The sequence below is a fragment of the Pinus tabuliformis genome, chromosome J (assembly GCF_031772625.1).
Source record: "Pinus tabuliformis cultivar Carrire ecotype Pingquan chromosome J, CPIR1, whole genome shotgun sequence".
Lineage (NCBI taxonomy): Eukaryota > Viridiplantae > Streptophyta > Pinopsida > Pinales > Pinaceae > Pinus > Pinus tabuliformis.
In genome coordinates, this window is record NC_142295.1 from 506,567,332 (window position 1) to 506,576,856 (window position 9,525).

A 9,525-nucleotide genomic window follows, 5' to 3' on the forward strand; every position below is an offset into this window, starting at 1 on the left:
CCGTATATTATTGAGGAGATTACCGACAAGGGTGCGGTACAATTGGTCAAGTTAAATGGAGAACACTTCCCAGGAAAGGTGAATCGTAGTCTCTTGAAGCCATACACCGACGATTCGACGATGTGACTATATGGAAGTAACATAGTCTTAGCACTCCAGACAGCTGAAAGGGGGCATAAGACTATAAACTACACTACCCGAGAGCTGCGCAATGCCAAGACTACGCACAGTAGCAAAGTGTCACAGGGTGCACGACAGTGTGAAGATCGCTACACTAGCACGCAAGTCTACCGGAAAGTGACCATTAAAGTCACTATTCACAATTTGATGCTTGGTTTCAGGCCAAATGGAGTAGGCGGCAGGCATTTAAGGTAGAGTTTATGGGTTAGATTCTTGGAAATATACCGCCAATCTAACATTAATGGACTGAATTTGGGGGGAACGGTCGAATTCAAATTCAAAAGGTGCTATAAATTACAAATGGTTGTCCAACAAACAACACTTGGCAATTTGAGAACTAAGTTGTTGCATGCTCAAGTATTCATGAACCGAGACTTATTTGAGACTCTGAAAGCGAATTTGTTGTTTGAGAAACTACCTGAGACACTGAAGGAATTGTGGAGTAGCACTATGTCAGCACCTGAAGAAGCCATGGACACAAGAGTAGTGATAGCCAAGGCAAACGTGCAGGAAATTTTGAAATTGGAAGCCCCAAAGAGTGCCGGAATAATCGTTGAGGTCCCTAAATCACTATGCACACTGAGACCTAAGAAGGATAAGCAGGCCATGATCCCAGTCTGCGTCTCGCCTAGAAATCCACTAAGGACCAAGCTCACATTGCAAGAAAAGGGGAAGGCCATTAATTTGGAGGCCAAGGAGGAGGAATTTGAAGAAACACTGGTGGAGGAGGAGGATGAAGAGATGGAAGTTGAAACCCAGGGTGCAGACCCTATTACTAGGTTACCTGAATATGTTCCTCCATGAAAGGGTAAAGCCAAGGTGCCAAAGGATATATATGAGAGCAAGAGCTCTCTATAGACTCTGTTACTCCCAGATGATATTATCTTTGAGGCATCGCACTTAGGAAAGGTTCCTGTATTGAAATTTGAATATTGGGACTTCGCAGACCATGAGAAGTTCCCGCATTTAGCGATTGAGAAGCTAATGCACTAGAATATCTATGAAGTGGCTAGAATGATTGAATTGGAGATGCAAAAATGGCTCAAAGGTGTAGAGAAGGCTAGGTTGCTAAACCTACTCTAGGTGCCGCATTACCACTGCGCCTCAGTGACCATCTTCATCATCAGGCAACTGCCTTTCTTGGTGCATGATGCGTGCTTATGGCTGGAGGAGCCCATCCCCATCACAGACCATCTGATTCACTAGATTAGACAACTACCTTTCCCAGGAGAGGACCCAACAAACATTTCAGAGGGAAAAGGTGGCTAGTTGGCCCTCGTGGAGGTAATGAAAAATAATTTTAAGCTGGAGAAGAAGAAGCGAGGGTATGCCATCTCCAGCATCAACAACCCTGTAGTCAAGGTCACAACACAAATATTGGTAAGGAAGGTGATGTGGAAGTGCTGCGTGGATGAGGTACCCGTGCTAGTGATTGCACTAGCGGCGTAATGCGGAGAAGGAATCCAGTTCAACTGGGCAAACTACCTGTGCAGTGAGTTCCTTGCAAACTGTCACAAGACACAGAAGTAGGGAAAAACTTTTCATTACACATGGCTCCTATTGTCGATTGTACAGGTGGCATGGGATCTATTCGAGGATATCCAGTTCCCTTCAGTCGCACTGGACTTTCTAGAGGTAGCGAAGTACGCTTCGCTATTGATAACCAAGGACATGCAAAGGATAAAGGAGAGAAATATATTTTGGATATTCATAGAGATGAATATTCGGATGGGGATCAATCGCAAGCCGCAATTATCACCCATAGTCTACAACAGTTTGCAGAGCTTTGCAAAGTTCAAAGCAGACTTCCACCATGTCTTCACCACGGCGCGGAAGGACCCTACGAAGATGTGGCATGATTTACCTTATTTGGTGATTAACGATATGATATTCATAGTCCTTGAGTCTTGGCTCACAGAGTGACGCGCTCTAGCTGGCTCCATGGTGGAAATGGAGAAGTATGCTGTGTAGCACAAGAAAGAAGAAACAAAACTTTGGATGGTGTAGTTGGCGAAAAAGCGCAGTAAGGAAGAAGCAACGGCTAAGGCCTAGGCAGCGCGTCACACTATTAAGTTCGTCGAATAGCAATAGAAAACAGTAGAATAAGAGCATGAAGGACAGAAGTCACCTTCGCTCGAACCAAAGACTGACACAAAAAATAGTAATGCGGACCCGTAGACAACGTCCACCCAACTCAAGTGTCTACGACTACGAGAGAAGACCGTGTTGCAAAAGAAGACAAAAGCTTCAAAGACTTATTTCGACCCAATCACCCTCACCGAGGGGTATTTACATGATATTGTAGAAATGGTGAGGGATGTCACCATGGAGGCCCTCCAGTAGTTTGAGGAACAAAAATAGCTAGTATTGGGGTCTCTCTGGACAGAAATACAGGAGTTGTAGGTGCGCACTCCATAGGCTGGCATAGTGTCCACCAGCTTCGTGATCGGCACTTCAGCTGCCGAGGAAATGTTGTGCACCAGGGTGACCAACGTGATACTTCTACCAGATGGGGCACTCACTACAGAGAAGGAGGCCAATAGGGCCATGGTCAGTAGTTTGAAAGGCGTCGGATTAAATATGGTCATGCTCCCTTGAGAGACGTTCTATCTCTTGCAGGATGGAGTCACCGTAGAACTTAGAGCCAGGGAGAGTCGTGCTATACAGGTAATGAGCGAGCAGTGCATTAACATTGAGCAATTGAGCCTGTGGTGCACTAAGGTAGTGGAGTATAATAGGTAAATTATGTAGGTGTTAGAGGAAGCCTGCCAGATGGTCTCATACTTAGCCATTCAAGTAGAGGAACCTATGGAGGTGCGCGTTCGTAAGTTAGCCACATGGGTGTGTGATGATAGAGAAGAGATGTCCAGGGTTCAGCTGGAGCTGAACCTGCAGATTGAAGAACTGCAGTTGAAGGCTCAGCCTTCAACTTCGCCAACAATCACAGAACAACGAACCACTAATGTTACAACAACAACAGTGGCGGTTGACACTGCAGTGGCAGACTGCATGCAGTTGTTCGAGCATTCATTCGAGGTCCTAACTACCTTGCAGGAGAACCTGAATGTAGAGCACCTAGAGACAGAGGCACGCGAGCTACAAGAGAAGTATGATGAAGTAAAAGGGACTGCGCATGTGGTTTCTCTTACACAGAGGTTTGCAAGGATGTAGCAGGAAAAGGCGCTCAAGGAACAGGTGGATGCTACTGGGCATAAGGAAGCAATCCTAAAAGTGTGTCTACAACATTGATCGATGAGGCATATATGATTACAACCTCCATTAAATCATAGCTCGCGCAGCTGCAAGAAACTCAATAGAGGATTCAGGCAGCAATGCAACAACAGTGGTCACTGAATAGCGTGTGGAGGAAGTCCAATAGGTAGCCGCTCAGTGCGCTGCCGAACTTGTAGCGATCCAAACAGATTTGGGAGGTCTTCATGATAAGATCTCTACACCTGCAGAGTGACTCAAGGGTGAGTCACGATGTTTGTGTTGGGGGCCTATTGGGTGCGGGATCCCCCAAGGGTAGTTTTATGGCTTAAAGCCTAGATTTTAGTCCAATTTTGTAATTCCAATGTAAATACTCCGCATTTTGTGGGTGCAGAGCGTGTAGTTGTTAAAGAGTCATAGGGTTGTTAGCCCTTATTTTGATATGTAATGTCAGTTGTAGAATATCGACCCATTGTCCACATACCATGGGATTGTATAAATAGAGCAAAGCTCTAAGTAGATAGAGAAAAGAAGATAGATCAAATAATGAATATGTATGTGAGATAGTTCTGAAGTGTAAGTCTAAGTTTTGGGTTGTAACATAGGTAGAGGCCCTCCAATTGAGTGTGTAGAGGCCTAGTAGTCCGTAGCTGAATGCGCGTACCCCTTGCAACGAAGTGCGCAGGGTGAGTCGAGTTTGTAATCATCTGGAAGTATTAATAAAGAGAAGTTTCTATCATTTCTGCGTCTTTATTTCCTATTTATGCATATGTTATATTGGGTATGAATTTCAATTATAATGCTTATATGATGCGCAAATGTGTATAACTGTATTGGTTAAGTGAATGCAAGTAAGAACATTTGTTTACGCGAAGATAATTAAGATTTGTCAATAAGATAAGTAAGATACTTAGCCTAGTTTGGGAAATAGCATAGTTTGTTGCCCTAGCAGTGCGAAAGGACTTCAGCCCCTGGTTAGGACTGCGTGAAAGCCGATTATAATAGATAGCGAAGATACTAAAGGATAGACCGGAGCATGAAGCACCCAGTACAAAGGCAGGTATAGTTGGAATAAACCGACATCACAACCATCTCAAGGGTGCAGAAACTTGGTTCCAGCATCCCCCCATATTGCTTCGGGTGAGACTTCAGTCTGCGCTCCACGGGCTGATGCCGAAAGGGCCAGCAGCACAGGGATTTGTTTAGCTAATTAACACTAAACCTAGGTTAGGCCCCCTCAAGCCGACAAGTACGAGTCTCCTTGAGCTTCTATTGACAAATAGAAATCAATACCTTTAAATATCCAACATTTATGAATAAAAAATTGATCCAAACATGATGTTATATATTGGTCTCTTGTTCTTCTATTATACCATGTGTATTTCCCTAACTTTGGGATAATATCTAACATATCCCAACTATCAATTATATATTCCGGTCAGTCTCTAAACAAGTCCCTCACTATTGTTCCTCCTCTTTTCCTATGCTATTTAGGATAGTATTGAAGTCTCTTCCCATCACAATATCTAGATTTATAGTCCTTTCCATTAGAACTTCCAATGAGTCCTAGAATTCTAAATTTTCACTATATAGCACTGGAGCATATATATTTATAAAATTAATTTGTTCTCCCATTTCTCTTACCTCTAGAAGAGCTAGCACTCATAATTTTGTCTTTAATTCTTCCACAAGGTAGAAATTCTTATTTGACTAAAAAATACGTAATCCTCCAGAAGCCCGTCTAGATGATTGAATAGTCCCAAAGGTTTCTTTCCAGAATTCCTCAATAAATTTTAATACTTATGATTCCTCCAACCTTATTTCTTTTAGAAAAACAACCATTGAATATTATTGTTTTATTATGTTTGTCATAGCTAGGGTTTTAGCAGGGTTCTGTAATCCCCTGATGCTCTAAGATATTACTTACATTTAATGGCGGTGATTTTGTTGAGCCCACCATTCTTTCCTTCCTTACTTTTCATTGCTTTCCCTTTAAGAATTTTGGCAATGACTTATTAACTTCCCAATTTTTTATTCAGCTCCACTTCTTTTTCCCTTATTACCTTCTATTTTGGTCTTCCTATTTTTTTGAACTCTCATTTTCATGACTGCTACAATCGTTTGCCCAAGATAGGTTCAGAGTCATATAATAAGTATTGAATCTTGTTATTTCCTCATTAACATTGTTTGCTTTTTCCCTCAAGGGTTCTAGAGCCAGAGCCACCATGGAGGGGGAGGCTTCTTTCCCAAATTTTTTAGATGGACTACTCTCTGCCACGATTTCACCTTCCTTGACTCCTCCTTTTGTTGTTTCATCTTCCTTACTTCTATCTTCTTCTTGCTACAAGTGAGTTTCCTCCTCATCTATTGGAGTATAAGGGAATTAGAGGGATTAGAATAGGAAGGGGCTATGTTATTACCATTTATTCCCTGGGGATTTTCAAATGCTCCTTTCCTTTTCAATCCTCCTTTCATTTACTTCTACCACTTTTCCTCCTAGGATGTTGAGATATCCAAATTTTTATTCTGCCATTCTTTGGAACAATCCCTCACAAAATGTCCATATTCATGGCAATGTCGGCACTTGAATGGAATTTTTTCATAATGCATATTGTTTTTGTGCTTCCATTCACCCAAGTTAAGGTTAATCTCTGTAGACAACCCATTTTCCAAGTTGACTTCCACAAAAATTTTTGCACAGGAAAATTGAGAGCCCGTAGGTTCAGATTTGTCCAAATATTTTTCCAACCCATTACCAATAGCCCTGAAGTAGTCATCATTCCAATAAGATATGGGGAGATGAGGGAGCTTGACCCATATTGAAATAGCAGTGGGAATATATTCGTAAAGTTTGAAGTCTAGAGTCCATTTGTTTAGGTACATACCTCTAGAGCCAAAGAAATAAGGCCCATTTCAAAACACTCATCTCAATCTTATTTATTTCAAATAAAAAAATGAAGAATTTATTTCCCATAGAAGACAAAGCTATCTCCCCTTTCATCATGGGCTTCTATGTCTTTCCCATCCAAATCTCCATCAATCTGGGAGAGGAAAATATCCTAGTAAACTTCCTAATCAGTGCTCACTATGCATATGTAATAGAGGTTCGATGTGCTCCATCAGGCAAAGTGACATCGTTTACTGCTTCTTTTCTCTTCACAAACTTTGAGGAAGCCTCTGACAGATGAGAGCGCTTGGGAAGGGATTCCACTAGGAATTTTAAGGAAGCATTGACATAACAATCAAAAAGGGGTGGAGGGGGAAAAACCCCCTCTACAGAAATCTAGAAGGTTCTAGAAATTTGCAAAAGGTAGAGGTGACAATAGAGAAGTGGCACACAGTTAAATCCAGATTACCCTCCCACTAAGGTGATTATACATTATTAAGATGAATTTCATCAATAATTTGGTTTACATTCTAAGTGTATTTGTCTGCCTAATTAGTTTGGGACTTTACAAATCATTTTCCCAATTTACAGCAAGGATGATCACTAGCTGCCAAAATGTGATGGCTTTGTGCATTAAGTTCTAGTTACTGGAAGCGGCCATCGACAAAGTTACCATAACTAAGAATAATCAATATTATAATATAGTTTAGATATTTATGCCTACAAGTATATATAGCCAAAGTAACCTTGATTTTCATTGTATGGATATCTCATGAGTATCAAATGATATTCTTATTTAAGAAGATAATTTTATTGGTTGGATGGTTGCATCCTTTTGTTATATTTTTGTAATATTTGGCCACAATGTTATAACTATTTAGTTATGTTTTTTGGCCTGAACCAAAGTTCTTCAAACTATAAATCTCTTTGTAATCAGTCAAACAAGGTTAGTCATGATAATAGTGTTGAATTATTGTTGTGGCCATTCCTTTATTTTGGAACTTTCTACTTCTTTTTCAAATGATCTAATATATAAAAATACATTGTTGTTCGATTTTATCACCGTATAGAGTCCATTTATGCTTTAAATTCTCCCGTTTAGGTAGGCACCCTTGAGTTAGGATCCACATACAATTTCGTAGCCATGTTAAGGTGTGATTAGTGTAAGTCTATGATAGTTTTGAATCAGTTTCTTTTCTATGTCAATTACATGACTTGTGTTATTTACTCTCTTATTTAAGTTTTTGTAAATTAAATTTCTTTTACTGAGTGGATGGATGGCCATTTTGTGGAAGAAGCATGACTCAGGGATCCAATAGAGGTTTTGTGTTAAACTCCAAGTCTTAGATTGGGATTCTTCAATTGATTGGATTGTTTAATAGCTAGGATGGTTGATTTCTAAATTAATGAGTTGGTTGTTTTAGTTACTGGATTAATTAGATGTCTATTTGATGCTCATGAATAGAATAAACATTGAACTTAAATATTTAATTCTTTTTTGTAGTATGTGAGGTATGAATTTATGTTTTGTAATGATAGATCAATGTTATAATGTTGTTACCTTTAATTGAATGTTAACCAATTAAATCTATTTTTGCATATATTTTGCAGGTACCTCATCAGTTTATAATCTCTTGATCAATAATTTAATGTGAAACAATTTATGCAATTAAATTTCCCATAATTTTTGGCACCATCGTCAGACAAGTGCTAAGGAATTAGATTTTAATTGGTTTGATGTGTGATTATATATTTTTCCTACAATATTCGAGCATCCTAGAACACAGAGTGTCAAGAACTTTAGGACGAGAGGTAAGAACTTGTGCATCCAATTTTGTGGGTTACTTTGCCTCACTAGATAGATGATATTGGTACCTTATGAGATAAGGGAAAGTTAAAAAGGGTAGTTTTTATTGGGAAATCTAGTGTCCACTTGGAGCTGCTAGTCCCACTAAGACTGGTAGCTATCTTAGAAACAAACAAACTAAAACTACTTTCATTTTCCCTTATGAGAAGTAGATAAGAGTGGAATGAAGGACACCAACCTCGGTCTTGTGCTTGGTTCCTTGCTCGATTCCTCTCCCTTCTGACAGATCCTTGCTACTTCTCCTTCGTCTACCCAGCTTCAAAGAGCACCTGTGGAATCAAAGCAACATAATACTATTGAAGAACAGAGATCTACAATCATAAACAATATAGGACCAAATGTATATTGGCCACACAAATGCATATATCTTCAAACATACAAGAATGTGGAGGAAAACTTGAATAGCTTTATTAATATCAAGAATAACAAAGAGGATTACAACCAATTGTTCTAACCCAGTGTCATCCTCCAGCATTAAAGCCCTTCTTTCACCTCATGAAAAACTTAGATCACCCAACACTATGATATTCCAAAAAGAAACCAACAACACTTCCTTACAAGATACAAAATTCCAACCTCTGGATCTCTGGGATGAGGGATCCATAGATAGATGATTGCAGGGGGGTGAGTCAGCTTCTGGGATTTTGATTTGTGTCCTCTCTCTGATAGTTCTTGATTCCACTTAGAGATTGATGATCTCTTACTCATCCCTGGGCGAATTCAGAGAGGAAAGTGTCATAGGAGAAGTTTCTGGAAGATTCTATGATCATCCACCTTGCAAACTGTCTCTCCCATTTGTCCACTCTCGCCCATCGCACCCTATAGAAGTTCTTTCCAGTATGCATTGCACCCTTTTCACTGGGCAGGTGGGATGCATCGCACCCTTAGCACTGAGCAACCTGTATGGTCCAGTTTTGACCAGTTCTGAGCACTTTCCTATGGAGAACTTCTGGGAGATGATGTAATCAACTGACCTTGTTCCTTTAGGGTATGAAACAACACTTTTAGGGACCTAGGAGCCCTTGGTTTATGGACATGTTTGATTGGGGTTGTAGTGCCCAAAAATGTCTATAACAGTTGCCCCCTAAAGCATGAGGTTGTTAATCTTTTGATGTCGGGTGAAATTCTTTATCATGAGGATCCAAATTTTTTTCGAGCTAGAATGTGACCTGTAATAAGATACAATACAATACATTATCTTCATAATGTTTTTCATGATCTAGCTGAGGCGGGAATTCCCATGCTCAGCTTTATAAATTCATTTTCATGTACATAAGATATAAAACCGTCCGTGCGAGAGACTGATGATTCTAATAGAGTCATCAGCCTTTGATTCGGATGATCATCTATGCAGCAAAAATGTACATTTGATGTCTTTATT